A 16,032-nucleotide genomic window follows, 5' to 3' on the forward strand; every position below is an offset into this window, starting at 1 on the left:
TCGAAATGGCAAAAGTCACGGTCGTTCATACTCGCGGATGAATTTGCAAGCTTGACCGGTTCGCAAAAAAATGTTAGGGGTGACGAATATTGTAGCTGAAGGTGAGGCATGACCATCCTTTTACATTTGTGCAGGATATATCTGAAATACACACTACAAATTCACAGAATGGAGATCTTACATAAAAAAGATTAAAATGTGTTTTATAATTATAAATAATGAACTGGGCATATATTGTTATAAAAATCGCTCAAAATTTCCGCTATATCTGTAAGCTCCTCGAAAGCGTAGACATTCATGACGTCAAGAAGTTTTTTTTTAATTTCATTCGCGACGAACGGTAACAATATATTAATTAATGTTTAAAGATTATCAAAATTGATAGGTGTTACCTTCAAAAATAGATAAAAAATGTTGCATTAACATTCTTAACGCGCTTATTTTCTTTCATATGTTTTCTTTTATCGTTGTCATCTTCTACAAGCTGCATCTCAAAAAACAAGCTCTGGCGGACATATATTTATCAAGTCCTTTTGATTTATTCCTCAACATAGAGAACATGTCCTCGGTAAGTTCATCGGTAGAGTCCAAATACCCTGTAACAGCTGCATATCCTGAAAAGATGTATCCTAGGACATTAATGACGGCTATCGTCATCATCCCCAGACTTAGTCACCATCGTTCTGACATTTCGGGACAATCGACCTTGCAGCCGAGTGCGTCAGCGCGGGAAAACTCCGCTGCGATTCGCAGCTGGTGCAATGGTAAAGGATACCGCCATCTTCGGCGGCAGGATGTGTGTATGCAGCTAATGAGATGTATCGAGGACAAATTCCGATCTGCATGCGGGGAACCAGTTTATCTCGAAAGTTTCGCGTATCGAGATCAAACAGCGCGCTTGATCTACGCGCCGGTCGTTGTTTTCTTGCGCGGCCAAAAAGAGACAGAGAGATGGAGAAAAAGAGAGAGACTTTAATGCGCGCACTGCGCCTATCTCGCGCGCGCGCGCGCGCGAGATCGCGAGAAATCGCTCTTCTCATTACGCCCCCGTTTGTTTTTCAACGGGAATTCCAGAACAGCCAACGTCTGGCTCGCGAGATTGAGACGGACGGTTGCAAAACCGAGCGATCCGTCGCGTCGTCGGAGCGGCGAGTTGTGAGAGAGCAGGACGGAAACGGAGAACCTGAGGCAGCGCTCGCAGCCTCGCACTAGTCACGGACTCGGGTCCCTTAATATCGGGCTTTCGCGTGATGTCGGCTCGTAAAAATTGATTGTCACGGTATATTCCCGCTTGAGCACAGCCGCACAGGTGTTAATTACGACAGCCGCGCTATACAAATGCGAGCGACGTCGTACGAACTGCTAATGAAACGAAAGGTCGCTGCGATTCAGAAGTAATTCCCGAAGTTTTGCGCTCTTATCTTCGAGCACGCAATTTGCTTCGCTGCTGTGTTATTAAAGTCACACGCTCGACTCGCTCGGGATTTACTCGCCGGGCTTCTAATATTAACGACATTCGCGCTCTCATAGGTGTAGTAATCATAAAACGCGGCGAAAAAGTGGGTGGAAGCAAGTTTGTCATATCCGAGAAGGGCATTGCGAGCGTTTTGTAAGCGATTATCGTAAATCTAACGCTCGTAAATCGAACGGTTATTCGCTGCCGTTCTCTGCCGTGTCGCGAGCTCAACGAGAGACTTGTTCACAAATGGTTTGATATTCAATTATCCCGACATTCTAATTATGATCGACTCTAATTTTAATGAGCAATGTCATGATTATAGTAACTCGTTTGATTGGAAACGGAACGCGTAATGCGTAAGCAAATATTGCTAGAATTATATGCTAGAAATATATGCTAGAATTAAAAAGTAAATAAAACGATAAATTTCCCTTTTTCATAATTCATTTTTTACAATTTTTTACCGAGTTTCAAAATCTCGACAGGACTTGTAAAAATAGTCGAAGAAGGAATTGTGAGGGTAGAAATAAGAATCGCATAACGACAATATCGTTTACCATCGACGGAAATTTAAACTCGGACTTTGATACGATCATCCTTTGCAAGCAGAAGTGCAAAGAAGACATAATTACCAAATTCAAAACGGGACTAGCGGCGTTTGTTGTGATCTAACGGTCGATAATTTTCATCATTACCATCGATCTTTGAAATATCGATTCAGGCTCTCGTCGGCGTCGAGTTCGTTAACTCGTAACGTTCCCTCGATCGAATCGTGTTTACGTGAGTCAGCGTCAGTGTTGGTGTTGGCGGCTACGAGCGAGTGCCCGGAGTGTCACCACGAAACAGGACGACGGATCAGGAAGCCAAGACGCAGAACACCGGGACGCGAATAACGGTACACCATATATTTGCAAGTGTGCCAAATTATTTATTACACTGGCTGTTTCCGGTTTTAACGGCCGTTTAACGACCTTACCGAAGATAAAAAGGAATACCGAGTCGAAATTCAGGTCGTAGGTCGTTAGCATTTGAGAAACGATTATAGCGAATCTTCGTGAATCTCCGGCTCAGCCTATATTAGTTTATATAAAAAATATTTATTCGAATAGAGCCAAGTAACGATCCGTAAATACGAGTTTGCGATTAATTGCAGTCTCGATCAAAGATCGTAAATAATTCACGACTATGGATACGCTGGTCTTAGAGTTTGATGTCAGTTTCGCAAGAATTGATTTTTTCGTTTAAAAATGGGGCGCATCTATCGACATTATTCGATGTTATTTAAGAAGAAAAGGGAAATTGGAGACTAACGATCATGTTACCACATGATGATAATGTATGGCAAATTAAAAATTGCACAATTAATACAGTACATTACTGAGTATGTAAATGTTGAATACGAATAAGATACTTGGACAATCTCTGAATAATTCTCGAGCGAGTGCTTCCTCGTGCTGAAGAAAAGAGCAGCAAGCTTTTTAATCAAGAAGTTAGAGATTAATGATGAGCTGTCACGCGATAGTGTCTCTCTCTCTCTCTCTCTCTCTCTAGCAAATTGGAAATTGCACAAAACTATTCAAATCCGGAGTATATCCGACAATCGCGCAAGGTCTAGATAACGGCTCTCCATTTTTCCCACTCGTTCCTTCGACCGCCGTGAATGATGAATATCTCCCCCGATAGAATTTTGCGCTGACGCGCAACCTTTTCGGTGTAGGTGATCTAATTGGGTCGTTAATGAGCCGTCGTCGCGTGACGAAGCTCGGGCGGCTTATTGGATGTGAAACTTGATGAGAGCCCGGCGGGCCTGATTGTTGCTCTTTCACGAGCCTAACTTCCTCGATTCGTTGACCCAATTCGCAGGCCCATCATGGCCGTTCCTTCGTCCGTGCTGTGATCCACCTGTGCCAGGATCGGATCTGAAAATGAGAGGAAGCGAAAGAGGGGAAGGGACGTGCCCCGTCCTCCTCAAACTCTCGTCCTCCGTCGGCGAAAGGCGCGTAATTCCACCTGCTTTCTCGATCAGTTTCGGAAACGGCACTTGGGATGGTATTCGTGAACTGATCTTGTATATCTAAGCTCGTCTGAATACATTGCGGAGCGGAAACCGACGTCAGTTCAGTTTCTACAGCGTTGAGGATCGGAAACGATCCGCGATAAAGCTGATTTGCTCCTTTTGCAGGTTGAAACTCGTACTTTTCTGCATTTTCCTCGACACCTCTTCATGGGAGAATGTTTCAATGAATATAACACCCAAGAACTTGCAATTAAATATCAAAACCGCCTATTAAAGAAAAACTATAAAAATTAATATTCAGTTTTATTAGTACACTCATTAACTACATATTTAAATTCTAAATAAAATATGACAATTTAATATTATTTGATATAATACAATATAAAAAATACAGAATATAATAAAATATTGCAGCTGCATATCCGGTCCGCAACGTGTTAAGTTTATCTCAAGATGCTGCAAGGTCCGTTTCACTGGCTACATTAAATTAAGACGAGCTGAAGAATAAGCAAGATCCGACTGTGAATACCGCCGTTAGCGTCTCGGAATGACGGCCGTTTTCCTTTCCCACAGACTTTATCGAGTTGCGACACGGAGGTTCGGCCCTGCGCGAGGCCCATGCGAGCTCACCGAGCGCATCCAACGACGAGGGTCCCGATGTGTGCCAAATGTTCTCCACCGAATTTCCGATAGCCTCGGGCCCATAACGGATCGACATACTAACTGCGTCTTCGACTACGCTTCTTCTCCTCCTCGCGATTGCTTCATGCAAATATTTGCACCACGCCCGCTCATGTCGCAGTTCACACAAAACTAATCGGCGCACCTGTGCCGAAGTTTTTCCGAGATTTTCCCAGGTAACAACGCGCGTAGATTCCGTCTGGAATTTGTCAAAATTTGCCCCAATTTCGTTATTCTCCGATTATAATTGGGAGTCTCATTTTTTTTATCTGAGATGAGTTTTTTCTAAAATCAAAACAGGACTCGCGCTTTTTTCCATCGGTCCACACTTTTGTGATATCAAACGAGGATCCTACTTTCATATCGACTGTAATAGAATAAAAAGTCAATAAAGTGAAATTTTGATGTGAGATATGGACCAGAATGAACATTGGGAATATTTTGAGCTTCTCACTTGGAATCGCGCATTATCTTCGCTTGTAATATCATTTAATAATTTTCGATGATAGAGCAACTGTAATGCCGTCGTTTTGCTTTCCGGCCGCATTTTATTGTGCAGATATTATGGCATAGTTTTTTCTTCCCTTCGTTGTGAGCAATAGAATTGTTATTACTAGTATTGTTATTTAAAGCATTAAAAGTTTCGAGCTAATCTGCGCAGACTTCGGAAAACCAGGCTAAATGCCAAACCTCCAAGAGTTTTCTACTTGTCGATCGCGCAGAGTTTCGCAGCATTATCAGAACGCTCGTCGTGTAAATCTCGGCGAGCATTAGAGAACGCGAGAGAGAGAGAGAGAGAGAGAAAGATCGGTCAAGGATCAATTAAAGTATCACGTAAAGGTCCGTCTAGCGTCAACCGGTGTCGGCGGTACACGTGGATGAGACCCGATTTCCGAGAGAGGCAGCTTTCTCCGCCGCGTGTCCAGGCGGGATATGAGACGGAATCGAAAGCAAAATCGTTCGATCGAGAGCCGAGGACGATTTCTCAGCCGGTGGGGACAGCGGGGCGCGCCATTAGCACCTGTGCTCGAGAGGCGGTGTTAATTTCCGCGGCGAAGAAAACGGCGCTGGACAAGCACAAAGCTTATCCGCGCGATAAACGAGCGCTGCTCATTGAAGGCGGCCTGCTGCGCAGGCCTAATCCGGTATTCGGCCTTGATTGTTCTTTTCGATGAATTATAAACAAGGTGAGCGCGGGTTTCTCCTCGGCTCTTTCCCGACGAGTTGGTCCGGCCGGGCACAAAGTATCGTCATTAATCTCGCGGTAGCGTTGAAATCACCGCTGACGCGCATTAACTCGCCGGATTGTGCGAGTTTCGCTATCGAGCGGCGAATGTTTCTTTTTTCTCAGCGGACGATCTCCGAGCCGCGCTCGTGGAAAAACGGCTTCGGATTCGATACGCCCTTTTCTCGCCGCGATGTGTCCGTCACGAATACTTTTCCACGACCGCCGCCGCGGCTCTATGGGAAAGGAACGGGCGTGCGCGTCAACGTGACTTTCATTCGTGCGTTCCCAAGAAGAAACTCTTGCCTTCTCCGGGCAGCGCCGGCGACGGCGGCGGCGGCGACGCAATCGAGAGAGATGTATTTCCTCGAACGCGGTCCAGCGCCGTTGGAGAACGAGGAGCCGCGTAGAGAGTTTCGTGCGGCTTAATTAGGATCCAATCCGATTGCCCGGGGTCTAGACGGGTTCTAGTTGGAAAAAATTCTACTTCAAAGTACTCCCAGAGAGCTACGAATAATTCCAGTTGGAAACAACCTTTCAAATCTACCAAGAGATTTCTCGACCTTTATTTCTTTCATTCAACATTTTATTAGGGATACCGGAAAGTCTTTTCGTTTTTCTTTTCGTTTCTGTTCTTTACTTGGTGCGAACTTTCCTTGGCTGCCATTTTCCAAGAGCAAGTTCGATCTTAATGAAAGTTGACACGATACACAATGAAGAAATTGTTAACTAACCTGGAATTTAAATTAATCCTGAGTCAAAATTAAGAATCCGTACTGTAAGCACGGAAATTGAAAGTTTTAAAATACGAATATTTCTTTCTTCATTTTCGTTCTATCAGAACATCAGACTGTGCAACGTTGCATTTTTAAGGGTTTACAAACTGTCGAAACTTCGATGCTTTAACTTGACTGAAAGGATGACCTCGGTCAACGGTGTGCCACGCATGCATCTCCCGTATACTCGTAAACGCTGGCCTAAAACTGGACCAGTCGCGGCAAGGAACCTCCTCTTCAGCATCCTCGAGGATGCCCATCGCCGCGGCGGCGGTACTCCCGCGGTATGCCATTGAAACGAGCCCGACGGCAAGTTCGCAACTCGCGCGAATACACGCGGTGTAACCCGGCGATCGGCCGGAACGTAGAAAGGCGCGGTATCCGTGTCAGTAGGTCGTCCATGGACCAAGCCCATAGAAGTTCCCCGGCTTCTAATAGCAGGATATATCTCGCGAGGGCGCCCGTCGGTGCGCGCCGGCGAAATAATAATCGGCCGGCGATCGCGATGAATTCGTCGCGATGGCGAGCGATCTCTCGCCGCGCGCTCGATCGCGATCGCGCGAGCCGGAAGCGCTTACCTCCCTTGGAGCGCGCTGCTGCAGCGTGCCGAGTGTATTATTCCCACACGCGTAAGCGTGTAATTGGCTGAGACTTCCTGGTCGTCTTCCACCGCGTCACTCGATTCGCCTGGACGTCGCTCGGCGGGTATTAAACGGCGCGATTGAAGACACGGCAAGAAACGTCCGAAGAAAGCAAGCGCGACGGGGAGGACGAACGGGAGAAAGAAGACCCTCTTCTTCGGGGCCATGTTCCTCTCGATCGCAAGGCGCAGCGCCTAACTAATTTCCATCGACGAACGTGCGGGATCCGCGATGAAAGAGGACGAACGAAGATCGTGACGAGAACGACGACGATGCGGCACGGAACCGGAGCAGTACGCGCGGCGACTTCCGCGCGTGTTCCTCGCGCTGCGCGCCGGGAACCGAGCGTGACTTGAGCTCGCGAGGTTCCTGGCGGAAAAGCGAGCAGGCCCGTAATTCTCCCCCGCGAGATCCCGGAAATCGCAGCGACCGCGAACGGGCCGCGGACGGTGATTTCCCGTTGCATCGTTGTCGGCCTCGTTGTCCGGGCGAATTGCTACTTTCCGGGCGTCTGCTCTCTTGCGCTTGCAACGTGGCGCAGCGTGCATGGGCAAACTCACTCTCTAAGGCGCGATCGTGTTCCTCAGCATTGGAATGCTGCACTCACCGTCGACGTTTCCGTTACAAATGCGGCAGTCCGCCGATCAGTAGGATCGCGCTGGAGGGATCGGTTAATGCACGGCGGGTGTCAGTTCAGTCGCGCGACCGAACGACAGCTCGCTCGCTCATGAGAGATGATGACGTCTCTGATCGTGGCTGAGAGGCGATTATCGCCGGCTGGGGGAAGCAGTGAACCTCTGAGCGCAAATCTTCGCTCAGACTTATCGCGTCGAATGAAGTATAGTTTTACTTAGATTCATTCCAAGAAAGTACACGAGCCGACGTTTTGATTTGTTTTTTTTTTTTATTTACCGGATTGATGCTCTTCGGGATGTCCTCAAAATGGAGCGGAAGATAATCCGCGAAGATATCCCTTTCTAAATGCAACAGCCGCACCGAGGCACTTCCAGGCACGTAAAGGACATCGTTCAACCGCTGGTTGAACGATGAAATCATTTCGGAATATCCACTCGTTCGCGTCGCACGCGAATATTCGCGGGCAAGTGGAGACATCGCGCGACGTCGTCTGTCTCCTTCTGGAAACGTCACTTTCTACTCGTCGCTCACGGGAGACATCCGGAAGACGTCGATGCCCCGTCGATCATGTTTCGACGATCGTCGCAGTAAGTTTCGAAACAGCCGAGCCTTTAATAAATTGGAAATCGGCCGCCGCACGGCGCGGCGCGAGCCCCGCGCTCGATTTCATTATCATAACACGCCGCGCGGCGATGCGCACACAGACTCCGGCAGAGCCGAGCACTACCTGGCGCGTCCTATCTCAAGTGAAAACGCTTTCTATCGGGAGTCATTGAAATTCCACGACTCCTCGGGATCCTCACCGCGAGCGTGACGCCCGTCCGCGGTCGCGCGCTGGGATTTTATCTCATTTTTTCCTCTTACGGCCGCGCTGCGCCGCGTCGACGAAGCCGGCCGAGTCGTTGCCGCAGCTGTGGAAGAAATTCATGGCACACATACCCACATCGCTCGCTCGCTCGCTGTAAAGTGTGCATTTTTAATCGGCCCGCGTGTGTACCGTTAAAACCGCGAGCAAACCGATGAGCGGCGGACGGACTCGCCGGTAAGAATTAATTTACACAGCGAGACACAAAGAAGCCGCATGGAGATTTCTCGAGATTCTGCCGAATGCGTGCCGTAATCTCCGATTAGAATGCCCTAATTTGTCCCCCCCCCTCTCCCCCCCCCTCCCCCGATGCTGCATATTCGATCACGATACCACCTAGGGATTTCATCCTCATTCCGAACGTGGCTTATCCGTTTGACTGTTCGAGACAGAACTCGAGATGCCATGAAAACTCGTCCTTTTCTTCAAATCGATAATGTTCGGCCATACTTTTGTGATGTCTCAAACAGGGAATGCCATTTTCCCATCAACTGTTGCGTGTACTCAGTAGAATAAAAAATAAACGAGAAGCACTTTAACGCAGAACAAAGACCGCCGGGAAGAATATTTAAAAAATTGTATGGTTCTCCGGTTAACGTCGTGTTAAAGTTTCCTATGCCTAAAAATCATCGCGTTTTACTCAAGACACATTTCTTTCAAAGAGACAATTTATTTCAAAAGGAGGAGACTTTGAGCGAAATATCCGAAACAGCTCGATAGCTATTTACGCTCTTCAAGTGTTTACGCTCGCAAAGCGTTCGGGAATACTCAAGGAAAGCTGAGGCTTCCTTCACGCATTTCAGGTCGTCTTAAATCACGTTATTTTCATCCGTTTAAGCGTTATTCCAGCCGTTTAGATCCGTATTAAGTGACGTGACTTAAAACCACAAAAAACGGGCGAAGAAAGCTTCAGCCAATCGGCCAACGTCGTAGGCAAACACTCGGATTCGCATTTAACCCTTTAACGCCCGACTTTTTTTATAAGTGTTTTAAGAATAAAATTTGAGTTTTTTTAAATTGAGACTATAAGTAGTGATACCTAAAAAAAATATCAGAATCTTATATTGGTTTTTTTTATCGTTCGTTTTTTGTTTATTGGTAAATATGACTCGGATCCTAAAAGCATATACGAAATGAGCAACTCATTTACAGGGTACAGAGAAAAATGAAGGTGAATCTATACGACATAACTCTGATAGTCAGTTTGACATTTTTCAGCTGAAACTTTACTATATTTGTGAGTGAAGTTTATCATTCAGAGCGTCAAGCTTACTATTTCAGAAGAATATCTTATAGATCACCATTTAGATAGTCAATCGTCCCTTCATTTTTCGCCGCATAAAAAAACTGTAAGTTTTAAAAAACGGTAAGTCACCAACCAGGTTTCACGAAAATAGGTTGATTTCTTGACTTTTATGTCCACCATATTGGATTCGCCATTTTGAATTTCTGTATTCTTTTAATTTCACATTTTGCATCTGAGAAAGCTTCCAAATGTATAAAATTATAACAGATACCAATCTACTCATTTATAGTGCACTTCCAGATGTCAGTAACAATACTAACTACGTCTACTTGGAATTTGACAAAACATGTTATCGTTGAAACTGAGCTAAACCGAAACCAATACATACAATCTATATACCATTTTTTAGAAGAAGAATTCACCTTTACAGTGCAGGTGCAAAGAAAACGAAAATATCTCCTTTTTTGACCAAGTTATGGATTCTTAAACGCGTTTCTGGTAACTATAGTTACCAGTAGGCGTTAAAGGGTTAAACCCGTCGTTTCTTCAGCAGATTAATTTGTCCTGATCTCGTCTAGATCCCGGAATACTCTTTTTTTCTTACGCTCACATATTTCATGATATCTCACTCGAGAGACAGGTTCGCGCGTTTTCCCGGAAGTACGACATTACGGCCACTTATACGGCGCTCTACCTTGGTAGATTTTCGCGTGGGAGGCAGTCCGCAAAGTGGCACGCCGGGCATTCGTGCGCCGCGGTCTCTCTTTCTTTCTCCCCCTTCCCTCCCTCCCTCCCTCCCTCTCTCTCTCTCTCTCTCCCGTGTGTACACACTGACAAAGGTCGTCATTTCTCACAGCGGCGGAGATCGATCTTCGTGGCGGTGTGCACGTGCTAGCCTAGCGAACCGCAATCATTAACGGAATAAAATGTCAGTCGTGAGCGATCAGGACGGTTTCATCTGCGGAGAACGCTCGCTCGCTCGCTCGCGCCACAAATCCCGTTCGGTCCTTCAAACGAACGTAAACCGACCGCATGCGCACGCAGGCATGCACGCATTACGAATTCGAAATCGCCGGGAATATTCATGCACTCCGCAGTTGATTTATTTATGGAGTTATTTGCATACGCGCGCATCCCTCGGGGGAGAAAAACGGCGTCCGTCGGCGCCGCGCCGCCTCGTCCTGCAAGGGCCTCGTTATCCTCGAGCAGCCGTTCTACAAATTCCAATCGGCGAGATCTCGCGCGGTTATTCGCCGGCAAAAGTCTCATCTGCTCGGCGCTTTCTCGCTGGTCGCGCGTCCCACGGACTTTCTCACCGGCTGAACTTTGTCTCGACGTCCCGCGCGGCCGCATCCTCGCGGACGGTCCGGCGACAAGAGAAAAAGGACAGACCGCCGGCCGATGTGTCGCCGGCTCGGCTCGTTGTGTAAGCGGCGGCTATTAGTTTCCACCGGCAGGACGACGCGGCGCGGAGCGTCTTCCCGAGTCACGCGAGAGAAGAAGCGCCGGCGTAATTACCGGGCGTCGCGAGCGACGCGAGGGCAATGTCTCCGTCTTCAAGAGGCATGAAAGCGCGAATCTCGGCCGCGCGACGGCAGACGGCAGACGCGAAACTGATATCGTTGATTGATCGCGTGTCCGTCCGTCCGTCCGGCCGGCGCGCCGAGCGATTCGAGTCTGGGCGCGCGGAGCGCGCGCGGCAGGAAATCGTCCTCCGCGTCGTCGCGAGCCGGCAAGTCGTTAGGGAAGAAAGTGCGCGAGCGAGGTAACCGTTAATTAGACTAGCCGACAAGAGTGACTTTTACTGCGACACAAAGCGCAACTTCCCAAACGCACGTCAATTAGATTCTCTTTCGTTCCCCTCCCGTGCGCGCGCGCGCGCATGCGGCATGTGCATCCTCCTATCCTCCTTTCCTTTACGACTCGTATAATTTTACCTCGCGACGAAGAATCGCATTGTTGACAATTTCACCCGGTAGTTGACGAAACGATGAGGATTTTGTCATTTAACGAGTTGTATCTACGGTTTACGAGCGGTCGGTCTCTTAAATCCAGACACCCTGTAGATCCCAATTGGAGAAACTTTCTACACGGGTCGCTATCACGCTACTCCTCGCGCTTGGTGAACCCTCAGGGAGGGGGGGGGGGAGGGGAGGGGAGGGGGTCCACAGGTCATTCCGTATATTTTATGTAATTGTGAGCAAAACAGACTCGCTTACCGTGTTTGGGAAAAATAAAAGACTCCCGCAGGAAATCTCCGTTCGGTCGATCGCTCTCAAGCGAGTTTTCGCGAAGCTGAGAGTGTTCAGACGAATGTTGTCGATCGAGCGACAAGAGGAAAACGCCGTTTTTCCGTCTCCTTTCGTCTGGTCTCCGGTGTGCAAGGTGCATGACGCTGGTAGCGAGCGCGTCGCATTCGAGAAAGGGTGTGCGGCCGTAAAGACCGGGTGCGCACGACTGCGAAAGAAGTCCACGAGACGCCCCGAGGGATCGGACGGAAAATACGCACGTTTTGCACGCGCATATTTAGCATATCAGCTCGCTCGCGGGCAAGTCGGAGTCCGGCAGTAAAGTCGATTGGATCGCGCAAGTCGAATGGATTACGATGCACGGACCCAAAGGATTCTGCGTTCTCAAGCCTGCCTGCCTGCCTCGCCTACGAAATCGAGTTTGCAATAACACTCGCTTGGAATTCGTGACGAACATCCGAGCCGAGGAACTCCCATTGGCGATTCCATCGGCGGTGAGCGGCTCGATACGCCGGCGAAATACCAATGCGCCCGGCGAAGCCCGAATCTTTTATGACGTCCCAAAAAGCTGTCGTATCTCTCGTACGATCTTCGGTTTCTTCCTTCTTCCTCCGTCCTATTCCTCCTGCGACTGCCTATCATCGTATCCGTACCGATGCCGATTCGTCAGGACGCGATCGCGATTAGCTCGATGTGACTCACATCGACGCGAGGAGAAGCCGCTCGCCGACGTGTAACGGCTCGCATGCGAGGATTAACTTGTCGCGAGGAGGAGGAGGAGGAGGAGGAATAGGAGGAGGCTCCTGATCGAAAATGAGTTGCATGTAGGAGAAAGTGCGTGTCCAATTAACACGCGCTTATACGTAATATTTAATCGGGGCTGTTTTGAACGGGCCGTCCGTTAACGTCGCGCGCTCGAGCGTCTGCGAGACCTGCCGTGCCTTGCCGGTCGTGGCTCCGACAATTCCACACGAAGCCGAGCTGCAGCGAGTGAATCAGAGAGACCGGCACGTTTACATTTTGCATCCGAGAGCGCCGATAGAAAATGTCAGTGGCAGGGGCGTAGCAACGTGAGACGCATCCCCGAGGAGCGTGCACTTGCACTTTCGAAACGCATGCCTGCGAGAACACGTAAACCTGTCTCTCCCTCTCCCTCTCCCTCTCTCTCTCTCTCTCTCTCTCTTTCTCTCTCACACACACACACACACACACACACGTCGCACCGCGCACTCGAATGCCTCACATAACCGCGCCACAATCGTCGCAAATTATGACTTGTATTGTTATCTCTCTTCTCTCACCCTTCTAATTTAGATGCTTCGAGCGCGACGCTGGGAATCGGTACGTGTCGTTTCTCGCAGCCTTGTCGTCGTTTGTCTCGCGACTCGTGGAATTTCGAAGTGTGCGAGAGAAAAAAACGATCGAACACGCATCTCTCTGTGTGCCTCTCGTCGACGGAAGATTACCTGGACGAGGTACAGGCGGATTAAAAATTGCGACATTTTCGTCGAAGAGTTTGCAACGCATTTCCTATATCCAATAGGAAAATGGATCTACTGAGATCGGCTGGGAACTGAATGCTCCTGTTGCGATCTTTAATTAGTCTATTGTATCGTTAATTTTAATTTTAGGTTAAGTTAATTTTAGGTTAGTTAATTTAGGTAGAAGAGGGGGAAGTATATACCGATTTTTGCTGCGAGCGGAAAGTTACGGTATTCTTGCTCATTCGGCTCCATCTGCCGCCATTCCGCTCGCTTGTTTTGTTTGTGAACGTCTTGTGATTCTGATGGTCCAGGATTTACCACGGCTTTTGGTTTCACTCGAAACACTCGTCGCAACCGTCAATATATAAAAATTAGAACGACGCGCGGTCGTCAATGTGAACCGTGTTTAACTGAACAAAAGAATAGATGCAATTGCCCCCAGCAGAAATATTCAAAATATATCACAGGGATATTTTGAAGATATTGTGATTGAAGATATTCTTAGAGCATCTCTGTGATGTATCGTGAACATTTTTGCTATGTGGGTCATAAATTGAGACACCCCGTCAACTACTAAGACGTTCGTCTTCCTCCAGCTACCTTCAAACATCACGGTTCCAAGCTGGTGCAAAGTCGAACACACCCGAAGAAGTCGGGGAAAACCCCCAAGTACCATAACTTTCCCCTCACCGCTAATTGGATCTCCCCGCGATTTTCGCAGTTTTCATCGTCGGCATCTCGAAGCAGCGAAGGACGGCACGCCTGGAGGGAAAGCACGAGCATTACGTCAGCTCGTGGCCGAGGGTCTTCGGAGTTTCCCAGACGCTTTCTATCCGATCTTGCCGTCTCAATTATGCATCGCTTCGCATGATTAAGGGCCGCACAATGCGCGCGCGCGTTCGAAGGAGAATACGAAATTACCGGCCAAATTAGTTCTTTCTTCCCTTCTTTCTTCTTTTCACGGGCCGATCTAACTCGGGTCGAGGCGCCGAGGAAGAGAAAGGTTCGCGTTATATCATCGCGTCGTTATGGACGTTTCACACGTACTAAATGCAGCCGCGCAAAAGTGTTTGCTCCCCGAAAGGATCATATCCGCGAGCATTGCACCTTGCAGCTCGAGCGAGCGAGCGAGAGAGAGAGAGAGAGAGGTAACGGCGCAATAAACGCGATACTGAATTCTAGATTCGCACTTATCGACCTGTATTACGCATAAGCAGCACTTTCTCGCCGGTTGCTGACGGACGCCGACTCGGAACGCGTGACATAAAGTAAAACGAAACCGCTTACGGCAACGTGATTGTGCCGATTGTCCGTCCCGATCGATCGCCCGCGGCCGCTCGATTGCGCGAAATGCGTTTCTCCCTCCCCCTCCTTGCCCCGGTCGCGCTTGTTTCACATCTTGTTATTCGCGAAGCGTACACTTTCAAGAGATGGCGAGCCTGACGGCTTGTACCGACAGACCATTGACTTTTTTTTCTGCAAAGTTTACGCATTATTCGTATTTTACGTATTATCCTTGTTGCACAGAGAGAGAGAGAGAGAGAGAGAGAGAGAGAGAGAGAGAGAGAGAGAGAGAGAGAGAGAGAGAGAGAGAGAGAGAGAGAGAGAGAGAGAGAGAGAGAGAGAGAGAGAGAGAGAGAGAGAGAGAGAGACACAGAAGTGACTTCACGCGATGGCAGTGCGTGCGAAAACGCTCTCGCTGTGCAGCGGGAATGGTAAAAAGTTGTCGAGTTGACATCTCGAGCTGTCAATTAGCGTAGGGATTTGCCCGGCGCTTTTATCCCGCGACGCGTCGTGGGATCCGCCTCGCGAGAATCAATTCATTTCCCCCCGGCCGATCAGCGTGACAGCCGCAGATTTCGGAGCGATGAAGCGCAGTTACAGCGGGTTCTCAAGGATGTGCGTGACCGGTGCAGGCCAGGAAGGAGGATGCGAGGAGACGAGCGATCGAGCAGAAGCGATCGGCGCCTCGCATTGGGATTCACGCGACAACGACAACGACATCAACGACACGTGATGTCGCGGCAGCGGCAATCCGCGCGAAAGTTCGCTCTGCGCACGCGAGCGCGTTGAAATTCGCGGCGTCGCCTCCAAGCGACGATGATGTTCACCCTGTAGAATGGACGATGGGGACTGAATAACGCGCGACACATTCGCACGTACGGCTACTCACCGGACGGAAGCGCAAGCGAGCACAATGCGGTTCCGCAACGAAGGCGCGCGATACTCACCTGAAACAGAAAGGCAGACGTGTTCTCTTAGCCGAAAAGCGCGCGTCACTCGATAATTGGACACGGTCGGGAAAGTCGGGCCGGCGCGCGTAAAAACGCGAGTGAGCGTCCGTTGGGAAAGCCCAGGAAGAGAGAGAAAGAGAGAGAGAGAGAGAGAGAGAGAGAGAATGGAGGAGCGGCGATGATGGAAATAAAAGGAAGAAGCTGCGAGAGAAGGTGCCGTAAGCTGCCGTGCCGCGCGCGTAGCGTGCGATCTCGTTTGCGTGTAAAACTGCATTTACACGGCTCGCGGAGCATCTCCGCGATCTTATCGAATTCATCGTATTTCGTGCGGCGCGATCGTCGCGCTTGGCGAACTTCTGCACTGACACGTTGGGGGAAGAAAAAGGAAAAGGGAAAGTCAAAGAGTCGCACCGTGTCGCGCGAGGGGAATATCCGCCATGAAAATTCTCTCTCTCTCTCTCTCTCTCTCTCTCTCTCTCTCTCTCTCTCTCTCTCTCTCTCTCGCCTTGCCGCGATCCC

At 49.0% G+C, this 16,032-nt stretch overlaps 1 protein-coding gene across 2 annotated transcripts in view; it reads right to left on the bottom strand.

Moving 5' to 3' along the window:
* LOC105181910 (uncharacterized) overlaps positions 1–16,032 on the bottom strand; it is an 83,298-nt gene that overhangs the window by 41,829 nt on the left and 25,437 nt on the right. The gene's annotated exons all lie outside the window — the stretch shown is intronic.

This window comes from Harpegnathos saltator, unplaced genomic scaffold, assembly GCF_003227715.2.
Source record: "Harpegnathos saltator strain DR-91 unplaced genomic scaffold, Hsal_v8.6 scaffold175, whole genome shotgun sequence".
Classification (NCBI taxonomy): domain Eukaryota; kingdom Metazoa; phylum Arthropoda; class Insecta; order Hymenoptera; family Formicidae; genus Harpegnathos; species Harpegnathos saltator.